Source organism: Bemisia tabaci, chromosome 7, assembly GCF_918797505.1.
Source record: "Bemisia tabaci chromosome 7, PGI_BMITA_v3".
NCBI lineage: Eukaryota > Metazoa > Arthropoda > Insecta > Hemiptera > Aleyrodidae > Bemisia > Bemisia tabaci.
This window is the reverse complement of record NC_092799.1, coordinates 41,895,664-41,913,770: the sequence shown is the minus strand read 5'-3', so window position 1 is coordinate 41,913,770 and position 18,107 is coordinate 41,895,664. Positions and strand designations below refer to the sequence as shown.

The following is an 18,107-nucleotide window of genomic DNA, read 5'->3' as shown; positions in this document are numbered from 1 at the left end:
TCCTTCCGCCGCCGCGCCGCGCTGACCGTATTGTTTTTGGTACAATGCGTGAAGTATTCCTATAGTCTTGGAGGCGCTATGCGTTTCACGCTGACCGAACTGTGTTTGACGCAATGCGTGAAGTATTCATGCAGTCTTGTAGGCGCTAATATGTTTTACATGGCATGTAAAACATATTAGCGCCTACAGGACTGCATGAATACTTCACGTATTGCTTCAAACACAGTTCGGTCAGCGTGAAACGCATAGCGCGCCGCGCCGAGGGCTCCTCCTTTTCATCTCAAGTCCTCGTCATCATTGCTCTCTGCGCTGCGCCGCTCCAGGGCAAATTGCGTGTTTGGTTTCTCTCTTAGCTCGACTAATTAAAGGTGCTGTCTCTTGTATCACCAAAAGACGGCAAAATTAGAAATTACTATACTTTCAAATGATGAGAGATTTTGTCGCCTTTTCTCGTTTCCTGAATCCGATTTTTTTTTATACCTATATTTTAAAAAATTGCAAAATTTGCCGCCCCCTACATGCCCGCATTCGGCCCTAAACTTGCTGGGGCTAAATCCGGCCCTAAACTTGCTGGTGTATTGCTGATATTGTATCCTTCACTTTTAAGAAACTAACGACTGTTGGAAAAGCATCGCTTGAAACTAGAAAAAATTGACAAATTGGTAACTAAAAGTTACATGCTAAGTATTGTTGCTGCATGTGTGTCAACACCTTGCAGAGGCATCTGTGCAGATTGAAGCACCTGCAAAACAGGGAAAAGTGGAGAAAAATATGTTCAATTCAAGCTGCGTCCATAAAATCGATGCAACCATATTATTTCACGACCGCTTTATAGACACGGGATACCAAAAAATTGGAAAGTGTGTTGCATAATACTAAAACGTCTCCTAAGACAGTTTTATGGCCGAAAATAAAATCATTGCATGATGAACAGACAGCTTTTGCAGAGAGGAAATGTAGTATTACTAACGCGATCGCATTTCACTCCTGCATGCGCTAGGTTAACCCTTAGATGACTATGACTCACTTTTCCTACACGAACACTGAACATGGGTCAACATGACCCGTATTTAAATAACATTGGTTTTAACGTATTCCACTCTTTTTTAGGGGCTCAAAAGCATCATCACATTATTAAGAGTACCTAGGGGTGCTCGTCAAAAATCATTTAAAATTTCCTAAAATTTTTACTGTTTTCAATCAACACCAATAAAATAATTTTTCCCCGAATTTTTGCAGAGCATATTGTGAAGCTCAAGTGTTTATGTGCAGCGCACTGGCTGCATGTGGTCGTCAGAAAATAATAAACTTCGGGTCAATTTAACCCACATCAGAGTCATCTGAGGGTTAAATAAACTAATTTGAGTCAACAGAAACTTTCTTATTTCTGCCAGGAGAGTCAAACAGAGAACTTACATCAAGCGAAATTTACATCGACTTGTCTCAAGCGATTTTATTCTGGTTCAAAAGACAATTTTCTTGACGACAAGTTCAAGTAATTTTTTTCTGCATTGCGAAGAGCAAATTATCTACCGCAACCATGAATGCTATATATAACATTCATGATGGGCAACAATGACATCGTGACGAGAAAAAACTCTAGTATGCTGGAAAATCCATACAACCAATCGAAAGATGACATACAGTGGTGGTATTGAAGTGAGAGAGAGATGGAAGTGGCGCAGCTCATTAAAAGCCTGCAAAGCGGTCGTGAACTACAATACAAGAAAACACTTAACCCACACCGTAACGATTTGCTGATAAATATCGCCATCAGAATGAAAACATTTCTCCAAATCTCTACTATCCTGTCAGTTGCAGGGGTTCTCAACACAGGGCCGGATTTACCTTCTTGCCGCCCATGAGCCGCCTGTATTTTGCCGCCCCTTCTCATTTGTTATGAAACATCCGTGCAAACCATCAAGTGAACGTGCCGGAGGAGGAGGGGTACATAAGACGCGTTTACTCGCGTTGGGCACATTTTTTGTGAAAGCTATGTCAACACTAATAAAAGTTTACGGAACTTTGCGCAAAAATTCAGTTCCGTAGATCTATCTCTGTGTGGACGATGCCTTTCATTTATAAGAAAAGAACGAAAAAATTATGAATAAGAATAAACATGAATGTGCTCTACTGATTTTAATTTCCGCCACCGCGCCAATACCGCACTGTGTTTGGCGCAATGCGTGAAGTATCCCTACAGTCTTGTAGGCGCTATGCGTTTCACGCTGACCGCTGCTGAGCTGACCGAGTGACCGCACTGTTTTTGACGCAATGCGTGAAGTATTCATGCAGTCTTGTAGGCACTATGAGTTTCACGCCAACCGCTGCTGACTGAACTACGTTTTACGCAATGCGTGAAGTATTCATGGAGTCTTGTAGGCGCTAATATATGTTTCATGCTGACCGGTGCGCCGATAGGACTTCTCCTTTCCATCTCAAGTTCTCGTCATCATTGCTCTCTGCGCCGCGCCGCTCCAGGCCAAATTGCGTGTTTGGTATCTCTCTCAACTAGACTAATGAAAGGCGCTGTCTCTTGTATCACCGAAAGATGAACAAATTAGAAATTACTATACTTTAACTCTCAGGAAATGAGAGATTTTTACGCCTTTTCTCATTTTTAATTTTTTTTCTGAATCAGATTTTTTTCTTGATACCTGCATTTGAAAAAATTACAACATTGTGGCCCATGTGGCCACCCCCTAAATCCGACCCTGCTCAACATATTCGTGTTTCTTCATATCACTCATTTAAACGATGTTTTAAGATTATTTCTTTATCAGGAGAGCTTCATGGATGCATTCACACAATTACATTTAAAAAAATGCAACATTTTGGTGTCCACGACCCTGCCCACGTCTTTAACGCTGAGATCGTTTAACTGATTTAATGATAAAACATTTTTCTATTACGAAAGAATTTACTCTCGATCATTATCAATGCATCACGAACACGGCTTTTCTAATTTTTTAAGCTCTTTTTTAATTTTTTAAACTTGCAACTGTCATCGGATGGACCACGTATTACAATAAGGAGCGACCCCTGTTTCCAGCTTATTCCGAAGTCTACTTTGTAGAGGAGCAGAATGAGACGGTACAGATAGGGAAAGCAAAAACGGAGGCAGAGGGTGAGGGGGAGAAGAAATGTAGGAGCAGAAAAAGGGAAAGAAGATAAAGGAGCGGAAGCAGAGAAAACAGAGGAAGAACAAAAATGATAGGAAGGAGAAGTACGAGAAGAAAAACACAAAAATAAAGCAGAGCAAGGAAACAGAGAAGAAGAGAGAGGCGGAAGAAGAGGAAGCAAAATCATAAACGTCAGCGGGCTGATGGTTGGAATTGATAGATAAAGGTATAGATAAGGAGGACAACAGAGATAAAGGGACCCTACTGGTGGAAGCGGGTGGCTGCAATGGACAAAGGAGGAAGGTGAGAGACTAATTATTAACGATAACCCACGGGAAACCCGATGGCTTTAGTCGTTTCCATCATTTTCCCTGTTAGTCTATAGGAACCACGCATTTTAAGCAATAGGATCGCGCCGTATTCCTTATGTCTTCTTTGTCTATCGGTATGTCTATCAGTTTGTCTGCCAATTTCAACGATCAGCCGGCAGTAGGTATTACGCTTTTCGCAGTTTTTATCTCCTCGTCGGGCAATATACTTCGCCTCCAATGATGAAACAGCAGATCTTTTTTGGAAACCCCTGGATCAGAGTGTTGAGGAAGTAAGGTTATATCTCACCGATACTTATTGATAATTCATAAAAGTGAAAGGGGGTGGGCAGGGCGATCACGGGTCAAGCTTTAACGATAAGTAAACACGGGAATGGTGTGACAGCCGAGTGGAAACACAGGGGAAGCAATTCACGCCGACCGGAACCAATAATTACTGACCCTCAACCCCACACCCCGTCATCCGGTGACATGGCACGGCGTGCTTTGCGATATATCGAATGCTCTCACATTTAAACGTATGGAAAAAGATCGATATACAGGGTGTTTGCAACGAACACCTGAATAATCGATTCTTTACCGTAGCTTCAATTGGGGAAAGATCGATAATCAATCATTCACGCTTCGACACTGATCCGGTGACATGCTCTCATATCCCATCACTTCTATCGCGTTCTTTTGTCGCTTTTTATAGATTTCATTTGCTTTACCGCCCGCGATCCATGATCGGAGACGAATCAGATCGAGCGTCATTGCTATACCCGCGTCCTGCTTTGCCAAATCTACCGTGTTGAGTAAAATCGCCGTGAAAGCATTCGAATGTTGCAGAATTTTTTCCTTGCAGATATTAATTTCTTAGGCAAGTTGTGAATATTTTTCCTTGACATTTTCAGACTTTTTAGATCAAATTACGAACCAAATCCTCAGAAAAATCGGAGAAGAAATATTCACAAACTTTCCTGAAAATTTCAAGATTTGTCGGAGGAAATTTGGCAACGCATAATGGCTCTTACGGCGTTTTTACTTAACACGGCAGAACAGTGGCGTGGCGTGCTGTTGGCGATCTATCGATATTTTCCCATTTGAAGCTATGGTAAATAATCGATTATTAAGGTGTTCGCTGCAAACACCCTGTTTATCGATGCTTTTCCATGGGTTTAAATGGCCGATCAATCGATATATCGCAAAGCACGCCACGCCACTGCGGCAGAAGTGGACATATCCATCGATTCCGTCCTCTCACAACTTCCTTTGGTCTCCGTCGTGCAACCTGCAATTCATGTAAAGCTTCAAAACCGCCAAAAATATCTTCGTTTTCCACGTTTTTCGTTCTGACAATTTTTGGGCACATATGGTATACAAAAGAAGGTCTTGCAGTTTAAAAAAAGCAACCCAATACTATGAGGGAGAAGGATAATTATTTAACTTATTTTTAAGTTATATGAGGTTTTGAATCCTTTGAGGATTTTGCAACCGTGAAAGAACATCAGGTCGAGGACTTGAGGAGCCCATGCTCCAGAATTCAAACTATCAAGAATTGAGGCCTGATGGAATCTGTTTCCGCAGGTTCACTCGTCGGTTCAAAAAAAAAAATGGAAGCCATTTCTGAGGTACAAAGAGTTGACAGGTAGTCTGAAAAACTCTCCATAGTCTTCATGCACCGCTCCTAGATTATTCGTACTAACCCCCCCCCCCCCCCCCCGGACTGGCTCGCATCTAAGGGCGTAGACCCATGGCTGGGAAAGGGGCGTAATGTGAAGGGCATATCCCCCCGTGGAGAGGGGTTCAGAAAATTTTGGCAAAGCAGCACAAGTTTACGCTATTTTCAGATTCAAAGTTTATTAATTGTATAGAGTAAAAATTGCAAAATTGAACGTACTGAGGTAACCGACAGACTTCTAAAATTTAAAAAAAAACATGAAAAATTAAAGCCACTAAATGCATCCAAGCACCATTATTTCCAAAAGAACCGATCCAGTGCTGCGGTTTACATGAGCTTAAGACTTGGGTCTGCAGATCTATCCCAAAAAAATCACACAAGAACCTGAAAAAAGAAGAAAGGGCGAGTATCAACACAGCCGAAGGTAGGTGAGATGTGTTCGGGCCTCTTTTTTAACTTTTCTCCCGAATCTGAGCGACACCTCAGTGACAGCATGTAGCAGAGCATCAAGAGCTCACGCTTCGCGTCATCGCGCCTTCAACTTTTCAGATGCAGCACGGACGTCCATCAAGTACGAATAGTTGTATCTCTGCGCCATCGTAAACGACCATCGCTTCCAAGGGAGTTATACATAGCGAATGAAAGAGGGGGATGATGAAGCGCATGTATGTCAACGAAAAGGTGAAAATTTCACATGCAGAAAAGTGTTTACGCTTCAGAAAATAGTTCTTGGACCTCTATTATGACTGTCATGCGTAAAAAGCCCCTTTCTTTACTCCTAACTCTCTCTTCTTCCGTTTATTTAACAAATTTTCCGCATATATTCTTGGTCGTAATTTTTGTTCTCTTCTTATTTTGCTACTGTCAGAGGGGCGCATTTTCGGCGTATCTGCCAATGGCAGATTGGCCTTATGGCCAGTCCGAGCCTGCCCCCTCTTTCCCCTTCTAGGGTGTATCTGTGTGGGTAGTTTTAAGCGACAAACCAAAAACAGCGGGCTACAGGAATACTGAGCTTTTCCGAGGACACAAATCACAGAGCGTAAAATTGCTTCCTTATTGATTCATTGGTTTTGAAAACACACGTAATTTAATCAATTTTCATCGCGTATCAGTAGGTATGCTACGTGCGTTTGTACAGATGTTACAAGTGAGCGCAAAACTTATTTGACGGAAAAGTTGAGGTGAGTAGGTAGACAGACTTGTGTATATCTCTATCGGGTTTTTTCCATGTTTGTTAAGTCAATTCGTCAAATACCGGGTGGTTCAATGAAGTACTAGATTATATAGAGTGTTCAAAAAGACTGTGCCTCCTCCCGCGTCAACCTTTCAAGGGGTGCACTTAAAAACATGGAACTCCTATCGGCTATTTTTAGATGAGGGAGATCTATTTTTGGACAGCTCGATAATTTGGAGGCCTGCATGAGTACCTTGGTGGAGCCTTAGTCATAATTTCCAAATGGAAAACCCCCTTTTTTAGCACATAAGTACAAAAAAAGCTACAGATTGCAAAATACTATCTTGTTTTAAAACTACAACGAGATAAAGTTTCGTAAGAGTCAAAATCAGGCACCATTTTGAATCAGTGATAGATGAGGATTCCTAGTTTTACATCGAAAGATCGTTTCTTTTATTTCAATTCAAATTCTGTAACATTCAATGAAGTGTCAAAAAAGTTTGATAGCTCCCCAACACGTCCACCTGACCTGACTTTTGTTTGATCTCAACCCTTGTCAGATGATACATTATTGGAGAGAGAGTAAAAATATAATTGTTTTAACCCAAATTAGAAGTCCATATTCATCGTAAATTAGAAATGGTGGTCTGATTAATTTGAATTTTCCGAAACTTTGACTCGTAGCCATTTTAAAACTACGATAGTTAAAATATTGCGGTTGGCTCCAAAATTTTTATTTTTTAATGGTTTTCTTAATTGACTATTGCAAAGGGGAGTGGACGATGTGGACATTTTTGGGTTTGAGTCAACCTGGGTACCCAAGGGTGGACCCTAGAATTTTTTCCTGAAGTGGCCCTTTTAATTAAATTGTAAAAATTACGCCAAAATAATTAACAGGGAAAGGAGAGTATGGACTGTTGAATCACCCTGTGGAGATACCAATAGACTCTGAAGTGTCCTTGTGTGAGGGTTTTTCCTCATGGTGTGGTATCAAAATAACGCACAGTGGATGAATAATAGGATTGTTCTGAGTAAATTACTCTATATATAACACATCCTCTGTATTTCAGACCTTAGTCTCAAATGTATATTATCATTGGAGTCATCAATTAATCGCTCTCATCTTAAGAAATTTATTTCGCTCCGATTCTAATATATCAAAGGTATTCTTTTAAAATGTCTAAACTTTCTTTTTTAATATATGAACATGTCTTTATTACATGCAAAGGTACCTAAAGTAAAGGTTTTGCTTTTACATGCACTACCATTAAGATATTTTACAGAACGTGTATACATAGATCAGTGTCACGAACATTTTTTGAGGGTGATTTTACCGGTCCGAAATTTTACCAACGAACTTTTTCCCTTCAATCTAATTCCCATGTAAATTTTAGTTCTTTTTACGTTTTTCTTAACGAGGGCTACTGATAGAGGTGCTTCTTTTTTTACAGTCTTAAGTGTAGTGAAAAACCGATGTCACTCCCTTGCCCCCTCTTCTCTTGAAAAAACCTGGAAAAATTTCCTTTTCCTGAGTGTTTCAATCAGCCTAGAGATAATTTATGTATTTTCTGTGGACACTATCTCATTATTATTTTATTTGTATCTTAGTAACTTTGATGTACATCAAGATATTTTCACTGGAAAAAAAATAGGAAAAGCGTCACAACCAACGTCTACCACTAGCAGTTACGATAGCTACCACATGATAGCTGGCGCATTTTTAACCAGCCGCTGGTCGAGACGATTATCCTATTTTTTTTTTTCTTTGTGGAGGTAAAGCTGTAAAAGCTATTTTAACCGATGTTTTTAGGGATAGGTTTTCCTCTGCGACCGGAATATGTTTCCAGTTTTAGAGTCTCCAAAAAATGTAGCAGCCCTGTCAATGTATTTGCTTCCTATCTTTGCATGGAGAGTTTGTCTTGATGTAGAGGTGGACTCTCAGGATAGCGTGGGATATCCCCTCCATTTCGGCCTCAACTTGAGAGCTTTTTTTGAGCTTGGGAGATAATTTCAGAGAAAACCAGTGGCACCATCGTGTTTCTTGCGAACTTTTGCATAAGAATCAACAGTCAAATCGCAAATCCCTCACACATGCAACATCTCCATTTTTGGATCCTACAATCAAAGAATCTAATAACTGACACCTCACTTAACGCTAAAAACAAGTTCAAATACTTTTCGACACTTAAAGGCTTCTCACCCTTTTGAATTCTAGCCTCCTCATGAACTTTCATGTAATATTGGAGCACAATTCGTCACCTTCCAGGCAAAGTATCACAAGCGCCATGCGACGTTTAAAAATTTCAGCCGCCATTTTATTTCTTTACTGAGAAATTGTTGGTTGAATCTGTTTGGAAATTTCACTAAATTTTTTCGGCAGCACAAAGAAAATTCAGTGATATTTTCGGACAGCTTCGTCGAACAATTTCTTTGTAAAAAAATAAGATGTCGGCGGAAATTTTGAAACGTCGCATGGCGCTTGTGATACTTTGCCTGGAAGGTGACGAATTGTGGATTTTGTCATATAAATTATTTGAACACAGGAATCTATACCTCGCATGGTTTATTTGGAAGTAGCAACAGATATTGAACCCCTATCAGCGATTTTGACTGCCATCTCAACGGAAGGAAGGGTCGCGGTTAAGGTTAAGGACACCCACTTGATGCTACATTCACTAACGCAATCACGTTGACCTAAAATAATTTAGATAAAATTACCTTTTTTCAGCCAAATGAATACACTATACCGGTAAATCGCACGAAAATCAAATTGAACACGTCTGAGGTCTGAAATCCATTCCTTTGCGCGCAATCTGCGTAGGTTTTAACACGCTTTCTCAACTTTCTCGCATCTCATGGCAGTTTTTCGCAGTCCGCCGACAAGGGTTGCACAGGCGGAGGAGTAAAAAACAAAACTTGCCTGAGTAAACAAACGATCTCATTAGCTTTTTCTTTCGTATGATTTTAATCGTTTTTAAACATTTGTTTCCTTTAATTTTCTTTATTTTGCTAAAACAAAAGCTTTCAATCAATTGGAATCCCACGCAAAGGGATTTATAACGGTTCACGAGATCGTTTGTATTTCAGTTAGATCTCTCTAATGGGAAACCCTGACTGCCGGGCGGCAAGAAAAACTGTCCGCATACGCCATAAATTTGAAAATGCGTGTTACAATTTACGCAGATTACGCGCTGAGCAGTAGATTTCATACTTTTTTGACGCGTCTAACGTCATTTTCGAGCGAATTTACCCTTCGAATATGTATTCAGTCTCCTGGATCTCCTTTGCGCAACATTCTTATGAGACACCTGCTGTTCTTTTGTGTCCTTTAGCTTCTTTCATTTCATTTCACAACATAATCCGTGCCACAGACAAGCCAGCGGTTCAATGTGCGCTGCGGATATACGATCCGTTAAGTAAAATTCTTAAGTATAATGAAAATATGTCTGAAGTCAAGACTTTCAATACCATTTGTATTCACATTGCTCACTTGCTATTTCTCTCTCTCTCTCTCTTTCCAGAGGATTTTGTGGATTTACGCAATGACCCAAGGTCTGTGCCTTACCATCTTCGTCTCGTGCGTTTTAATGCCGGTGTTTTGTTGGAACGAAGTTGGTATACAACTTTGCCCCCTGTTGGATTATGCTGCACCCTGCTACAAGGTCAATTCGGCCGGAAAAGGAAAATGTAGAGATCTGACTAAAGACGGTGGTATGGAGATGGGAGGATTAGCGTCATCTGCCAACATGTATGGCGAAAAGCTGTGCTTTATGTTTTATAGCAACACTCAATGCAGCTCCCCAGACAAACTGAAGTTCGATGATGCGATGGCTAAGAGGTGCGGGAGGGATTTATCAACATGTCCTACTAAATTCGCCAAGAGAATTTGGTCTATCAAACAGTGCTGATCGCACACTTAATCAACCGTGTAAGATTTCGTGGGACTATCCAAATGGTTTAAATTCATGCCAGCTGAGAAAATTTCTGACAGACTTGAATTTAAAAAAAATTGTCTAACTGCATTATATTCACAAATATTTAGTTAAAGAATAACATTAAACTGTCAAGTTAAAATTATAGCCGATTTCAATCAGTCAAATAGAATACATATCCAATGATAGTTTTAACAGTTATACTTGCTTTCAGCACAATACATGTACGAAAAACTTTTACACGATCAACTTTTCCGTCTACATCAAGAGTTATTTTGTGTGGAATGACTGTATTCGTGTGTTCATTTTCGTTTTTTCCCCCGTTCAAAATGCAAAGGAGGGAGTCTAGAATTAAAGAAATCGGTTTTCGGGTGAGAACTAATTACAAATACTCCCAATAATTGTTGAATTCTCCTCATTACACTAGTCTTGAACTCATCCGCGCGGCTATTTGTGGATCGGTGGGGGGGCAATAATTCGTTCCCTCCAACATTGACCTAATGAAGTTTCATGAGAGGGGTTTTTCCATGTGTTTTATAGTTTCTGCAATTACTTCGGAGGTATTAGCTTTTATATAGAAATAAGGGACCAATAAATATTTTTTTCCGCTATACAAGTTTTTCTTTGTCTATTAAATGTTTATTAGCCACTTTTTAAGTCCTCACCCTAGTAGCACAACCCGTTTCACTAATATTTTAGAAACATCTCATAGGTGTCTAACTTGTGTCATCTCACTGAAACGTTTCAGAAATATTTTTGAAATATATAATTGACACGAAGCTTTGCAGAGGTTTCATTGATACAAATTTGAACAGTTTTAAAAACGTTTTTTTTAAAATTAACAAAATTAAAATCAAAATATATTGGAAAGAAATTTGAAATAAATTGCGGCTGTAAAAAATGAAACAAAATAGAAATGTTTCAGAACTATCTTGGAAACATTATTCCGAAACCTACGTCCAAATTTTGTACCTAAAAAATATATTGGAAATAAATTTGAAATGTTTTACTTTCAGTTTTTTGATGCGTGATTACCAAAATTTTGAATTGTTTTGAAAACAAATTTTAAAAAAATTTACGCGATTTTTCAGAAATATTTCTAAAACATATCAGAAATATTTCGTATGAATTTAGAAAAATACCATTTCATCTGAAACATTTTTGAAACAAATTTAAAACATTTTGACCTAGTTTGATCTTTGTTACGTTGAACTGAGTCAAAATTATTTTCCAAACATTTATTCTTCATCTCATTAATCTTTGTTAAAACGTTTCCAAAACAAATTATAAATGTCATCTGAAATGGGTGGTTTTAGTTGAAATATTTGGAACACATTTTGAAAATGTTTCAACAAATCCTTTTCAAAACATTTTCAAAATGTCTCTAAAACCTTTTTGAATATTTTGTTTGAATTTATACGTCACTTAAAAATGTTTTGACACGTTTTAGAAATGTTTCATTGATTAACATAGAAACATTTCTAGGACCTTTCTAAAACTTTTCCTGGTTCAAACTGAATCCACCAGAGGGCGTTAACGTTTAATTTCTCAATTTTACCAAATTTCAGCTTATCACAGTGCAAAACATCAAGCAGACCCATCAAGCAGTGATGTTACCATACTTTTTGTTGCAGTGCAGCCGTTGAAAAATTAACACAATCGTCCCAAATTACCAGCGATAATATTGTCTGGGAACTTATAATGAAAAAAAAAACAGTATACATTGGAGTTTTTAGCCAACGTGGGTTTAAAAAAAAAAAAAACTTAATACGTCCTACATGGTCAACTTATTTCTCAGCATCAAAACTTTTGTTTACTTCTTCAACATTTTTTTTTTCTGTTGGTTTTCAACCGATACTGTTTTACTCCGGCCTCCGGCGGCAATCGCACTTACACGCCTGAATAAACAAGGAGTCGATGTACGATGCAGGAGTGCTACATTTTTCCGAAGACATACATGGAGCCTAAACATGTGTCTTTATTGATTCAAAGATTTTTAGAACAGACGTAACTTGATCAATTTTTATCACGTGTCAGTAGGAATACTACAGGCGTTTGTACAGATGCCCCAAGCGTGCGTAAAACTTATTTGACGGACAATTTATTGAAAGAAGGTAAGTAGACTTTCGCACACTACTCCCGGGTTTATTCCATGGCAGTGAAGTTCATTCGTCAAATGCAGATACAGGATGAGCCATACGTCCGTACTCCCCTCACCTAAACGCTAAAAAAACGAAACTTTGGGGATATTCTCGGATGGGAAATACCTACTTTTGGAAATTCTAAGAATACTGCAGCATCACCTCTGAGATCCTGCGTGGACCAATTCAAAAGGTTCAAATAATAACCCCCTCGTCGTGTACACATTTGAAAAAATATAAAAAGTGAACAATTTTGGTAAATATTGCAGTTCACTATCAATCACATTTATAAATTGCGTCCGCTCGAAGTTTCTAAAACGTAAACGCTATCAGGTCACCATTTTGAATCGGTGATAGATACTGACTTCCGGTTTTCCTCTGAAAAGTTCCCTCACATACTTACTGTCAACATTCCGTACACATTTGAAAAAATATAAAAAGTGAACAATTTTGGTAAATATTGCAGTTCACTATCAATCACATTTATAAATTGCGTCCGCTCGAAGTTTCTAAAACGTAAACTCTATCAGGTCACCATTTTGAATTGGTGATAGGACTTCCGGTTTTCCTCTGAAAAGTTCCCTCACATACTTACTGTCAACATTCGGTGAGGTATTAAAAATATTGGGTGCCCCTTCCCATATGTCCTCACTTTCTCATTACTTTTGTTCCAAACCATTATCAAGTTGCACACTAATGGATTAAAAAAAAAAAAAAAAAAAAAAAAAAAAAAAAAAAAAAAATTAATACAAACTAGAGGTTCTTATCCAGCTCCAATTCAAAATGGAGGCCTGATAAATTTGAAATTTTCAAAACTGCTATCGGCAGCCATTTTATAAGGTTATGGTTAGAGGCTTACGGTTTGTGCCAAAACTTTTATTTATTTTAGTTATTATCAATATATACTTAAGTACGGGGTAGACCATGTGAAAGTGTTGAGTTACAAAAGTTAGTTCATCCATTACGTCCTCCAATTTTCCTGATTTTTTTACCCCTCCCCCCCCCTCGTCACCTACACGTCAGGCTAACCTCCAGCCACCCTCAAAAATTGCTTCATTTTAGGGCACCCCCTCCCTCCTCATAATACTAAATCAGGATCCGTCCTCTTTGTCACCTATACAATTCACTCACCTCCAAATCCCCCGTCCCACCAGTTAGGTGACGTAATTTACGGACGGCTTCTCCAGGTTTGCACGGGTGTTTGACGGCGGGCCGCAGAATTTCTTCTAAAGGGGGTTTGCTCTTGGATTTACTTGTAAGAATAATGCCACAGTTTACTGTTTCTGAGTGCACTTCAAAGAAAGTTAGCAGGGAGCGATTACGGACTTTTAAATCACCCCATATGTACCAATAGACTCAAAGTGACTTTGTCTGACAGTTTCCTCATGCTTTGATAATAACGCACATTTGGATGAGTAACGCGCTGAATCTGAGCAAACAACTTCATATATAGTGCACTCCTCGGAACCAGGAACTTAGTCTCGAATATTACATTCCCACAGGAGTTATCGAGTCCCATTACAAGTATACTCCGTACCGATCCTGCGTCCTGAAGATTTCAAAGGAATTCTTGTAACATTGAAAAGAAGGTAATTATTATGTAAATGTTTTGCTTGCATATAGTTACAGACCGCGCATACAAATTCTATGTATACTTTTTCGACGTAAGCCCCTTTATCAAAATTCTATGATTTTTCTTTTCTTAAGTTTACCTCCCGTGTCAGTTATAATTCTTTTTACAACTTTCAACGATTCATTGGAGCACAATTTCAATGTTACAAATTTCAAATTTTACGTGAAAAGTTGGTGCAGTGTCACTTCAGTATGAGGTTTCACAAAAATGAGCTTTCTTGAAAATCACAGTTGAAAAAATCACAGAAGAAATATCCCGTTTTCCATTTACATCCCTAAGGTATTAAATCGAGTACTTCTATACAGTTTGAGCTAAGTTGGTAATGGTTGAGTGCATGCCGGTCAGTCAGGCGTTAAAACTGAAATTCGGGCTTTTTTGATGCCAGAAATGCAGCATATTTGATGATGCGCTAAACGATCGACTTGAATTTTGTCTTCCTTTATTTATACTTGGATATAAATTTTCCGAAGAAAAGTCCGGCCCTTGTATTTTAATATTGATTGTAAAAAATGAAAATTGGAAAACTTGGTTTTGAAAGTCAAAATTTGGTCCGAAAACTTTAAAAAAATTTCCTCAAAAATTCATTCACATTTAAGTAGGCTGAGTCAAATCTTGGTTGAATTTGGTCAAAAAATAAACACGGGAAATATACTTGGTGTAGAAATGCAATAAAAAGGGTCACCTGCGGGCCGATTATTGAAACTGACAGACAAAGCTATAGACAAAGACGACAAAAGGGATTTGGAGGGATCCTATTGGTGGAAGCGGGTGGTGGCAATGGACATAGGCGGTAGGTAATGGACTAACTAACGGCAACCCACGAGAAACCTGACAGTTAGTCCATCATTTTCTTCCTTAGTCTATAAGAATCAATCATGTCAAGCAATAGGATCGCTCTATACTCCCTGTGTCTTCTTTGTCTATCGCTTTGTCTATCAGTTTCAATAATCGGCCCGCAGGGGGCTTTGCGGGATTTAAAAGGGCGAGTGGAATCAGGGTAGCATTCCAAAATCTCAGTTTGAGGATCCCGTTGATATCTTTAAATTGTTAAAATATTGATCCGTAGTGAGAGGTATTTTCACATTTTTACCCGAGGATACCTAGCCTCTCACCTAATTATTTTTTTTTTTTTTTAAATATAAAATTTCATAGATTGTTTTAGCAATTGAGTCTACAATTTGCTTCTTCAAGTAACAGAAAATTAGCATACAAATGACGAGGTTTGACTTGCAATCATTTGACTGTCAATATTTTTTTTATATTTTACATTTTAAATTTTAAAAGTATATTTCTACTATATCTGGGCCTTCGCGACATCCAGAGACTTCCTAAAATAATTTTCACCGAATTGCAGGATTTTTTAAAATTGATTTTATCAATTGGAAGAAATTTTACATCTCTAGTGAGTCTGTCACACGCTAGAGATACAGCCAAATAACTGCACTATTACCAGGTAAAATTGCACGAAAATCACATTGAACACTGCCGTGCTAAGGAAAAACGCCGTATGAACATTCGAGAGTTGCCAGATTTCCTTCTATAAAATGTTCAATTTTGAGGCAAGTTATGAATATTTTTCCTTGAAATTTTCAGGAACTTCAGGTTAAATTGCGAAAAAATTATATGAAAAATGGGAAGAAAAATATTAATATGTTTACCAGGATTTTCGTGTTTTATCGAAGGATGTTTGGCAACGCCTGAGGGTTCATATGGCGTTTTTCCTTAGCACGGCAGAACGAGACAAAAAGGTCTGAAATTTATTCCTTTCCACGCAATCTGCGTAGTTTGTGACACGCTTTTTCAAGTTTCCCGCGTCTCCGTGCAGTTTTTCGCAGACACCGCCGACCAGGTTTGCACAGGCGGAGGAGTAAAAAACAAAACTAGCCTGAGTATAAACAAACGATCTCATTAACTTTTTCTTTCGTATGATTTTAATCGTTTCTAAGCATTTGTTGGCTTTTTCTTTCTTCATTTTGCTAAAACAAAAGCTTTCAATCAATTGAAATCTCACGCAACGGGATTTTATAACGGTTCACGAAATCGTTTCTATGTATTTCGGTTAGGTCTCTCTAATGGGAAAACCTGACTGCCGGGCGGCAAGAAAAACTGTCCGCATACGCCATAAATTTGAAAAAGCGTGTTACAATTTATGCAGATCACGCGCTGAGGAGTAGATTTCATACTTTTTTGACGCGTCCAACGTCATTTTCGAGCGAATTTACCCTTCGAATATGTGTTCAGTCTCCTATATCTCCTATGCGCAACATTCTTATGAGACATCTGCTTTTCGTTTGTGTCCGTTAGCTTCTTTCATTTCATTTCACGACATAATCCGTGCCACAGACAAGCCAGCGGTTCAATGTGCGCTGCGGATATACGATCCGTTAAGTAAAATTCTTAAGTATAATGAAAATATGTCTGAAGTCAAGACTTTCAATACCATTTGTATTCACATTGCTCACTTGTTATTTTTCTCCCTCTCTTTTCAGAGGATTTTGTAGACGCACGCAATGACCCAGGGTCTGTGCCTTATCATCTTCGTCTCGTGCGTTTTGATGCCGGTGTATTGTTGGAACGAAGTTGGTATACAACTTTGCCCCCTGTTGGATTATGCTGCACCCTGCTACAAGGTCAATTCGGCCGGAAAAGGAAAATGTAGAGATCTGACTAAAGACGGTGGTATGGAGATGGGAGGATTAGCGTCATCTGCCAACATGTATGGCGAAAAGCTGTGCTTTATGTTTTATAGCAACACTCAATGCAGCTCCCCAGACAAACTGAAGTTCGATGATGCGATGGCTAAGAGGTGCGGGAGGGATTTATCAACATGTCCTACTAAATTCGCCAAGAGAATTTGGTCTATCAAACAGTGCTGATCGCACACTTAATCAACCGTGTAAGATTTCGTGGGACTATCCAAATGGTTTAAATTCATGCCAGCTGAGAAAATTTCTGACAGACTTGAATTTAAAAAAAATTGTCTAACTGCATTATATTCACAAATATTTAGTTAAAGAATAACATTAAATTGTCAAGTTAAAATTAGAGCCGATTTCAATCAGTCAAATAGAATACATATCCAATGATAGTTTCAACAATTATACTTGCTTTCAGCACAATACATGTACGAAAAACTTTTACACGATCAACTTTTCCGTCTACATCAAGAGTTATTTTGTGTGGAATGACTGTATTCGTGGGTTCATTTTCGTTTTTTCCCCCGTTCAAAATGCAAAGGAGGGAGTCTAGAATTAATGAAATCGGTTTTCGGGTGAGAACTAATTACAAATCGACGGTGAAACTACCAAACCACGTATCTCGGTTTGCGACGTCGCAGACTTCCTGTCATACTTTATTTTTTAAATGAAAAACTACTTAACGTCCAGTCTTGAAAATTTCTGTGATTTTCCCTCTTCGTGCGGAGAAAATTCTGTGAAAATTTCGCGGAATGATATTGATTTGGTCTACTTCAAAAAAATAAAATGTGAGCGTAGATTTTTAAACACCGCAAACGAGATACGTGGTTTGGTAGTTTCACCGTCGAAATACTCCCAATAATTGTTGAATTCTCCTCATTACACTAGTCTTGAACTCACCCGCGCGGCTATTTGTGGATCGGTGGGGGGGGGGGGCAATAATTCGTTCATTCAAACTTTGACCTAATGAAGCTTCATAAGATAGGGGTTTTTCCATGTGTTTTATAGTTTCTGCAATTACTTCGGAGGTATTAGCTTTTATATAGAAAAAAGGAATCAATAAATATTCTTTTCCGCTATACAAGTTTTTCTTTGTCTATTAAATGTTTATTAGCCAATTTTCAAGTCCTCATAACCTATACAATCTCCACATCTCATACTGTTATTCCTCACAACTACGCTCATATTACTTACCTAGCACATTGCAAGTTATGTATTAGCGTCAATTTTTGGACCAGTGTGGTGGGCCCTACATCTTGGAGAGAATATTACATTTTTCCCAACTTTTTGATAATGTTTAAATTTAAAAACGACAATTTATAATTAAATAAAAAATGAAAGAATTGAAAAAATATAAAAATAGACAGATTTTGTCGTTTTTTGCGGCTTTTCAATTTCTGCGCGCCGTTTCATTCAACCG

General features: G+C 38.5%; 1 long non-coding RNA gene across 1 annotated transcript; it reads left to right on the top strand.

The window, feature by feature from the left end:
- The first annotated feature begins 13,374 nt into the window (after window positions 1-13,374).
- On the top strand, window positions 13,375-17,771 carry LOC140224966 (uncharacterized). The gene is made up of 2 exons (XR_011900182.1): window positions 13,375-13,947; window positions 16,481-17,771. It is a non-coding gene; the product is annotated as an uncharacterized lncRNA (long non-coding RNA).
- Window positions 17,772-18,107: the final 336 nt, after the last annotated feature.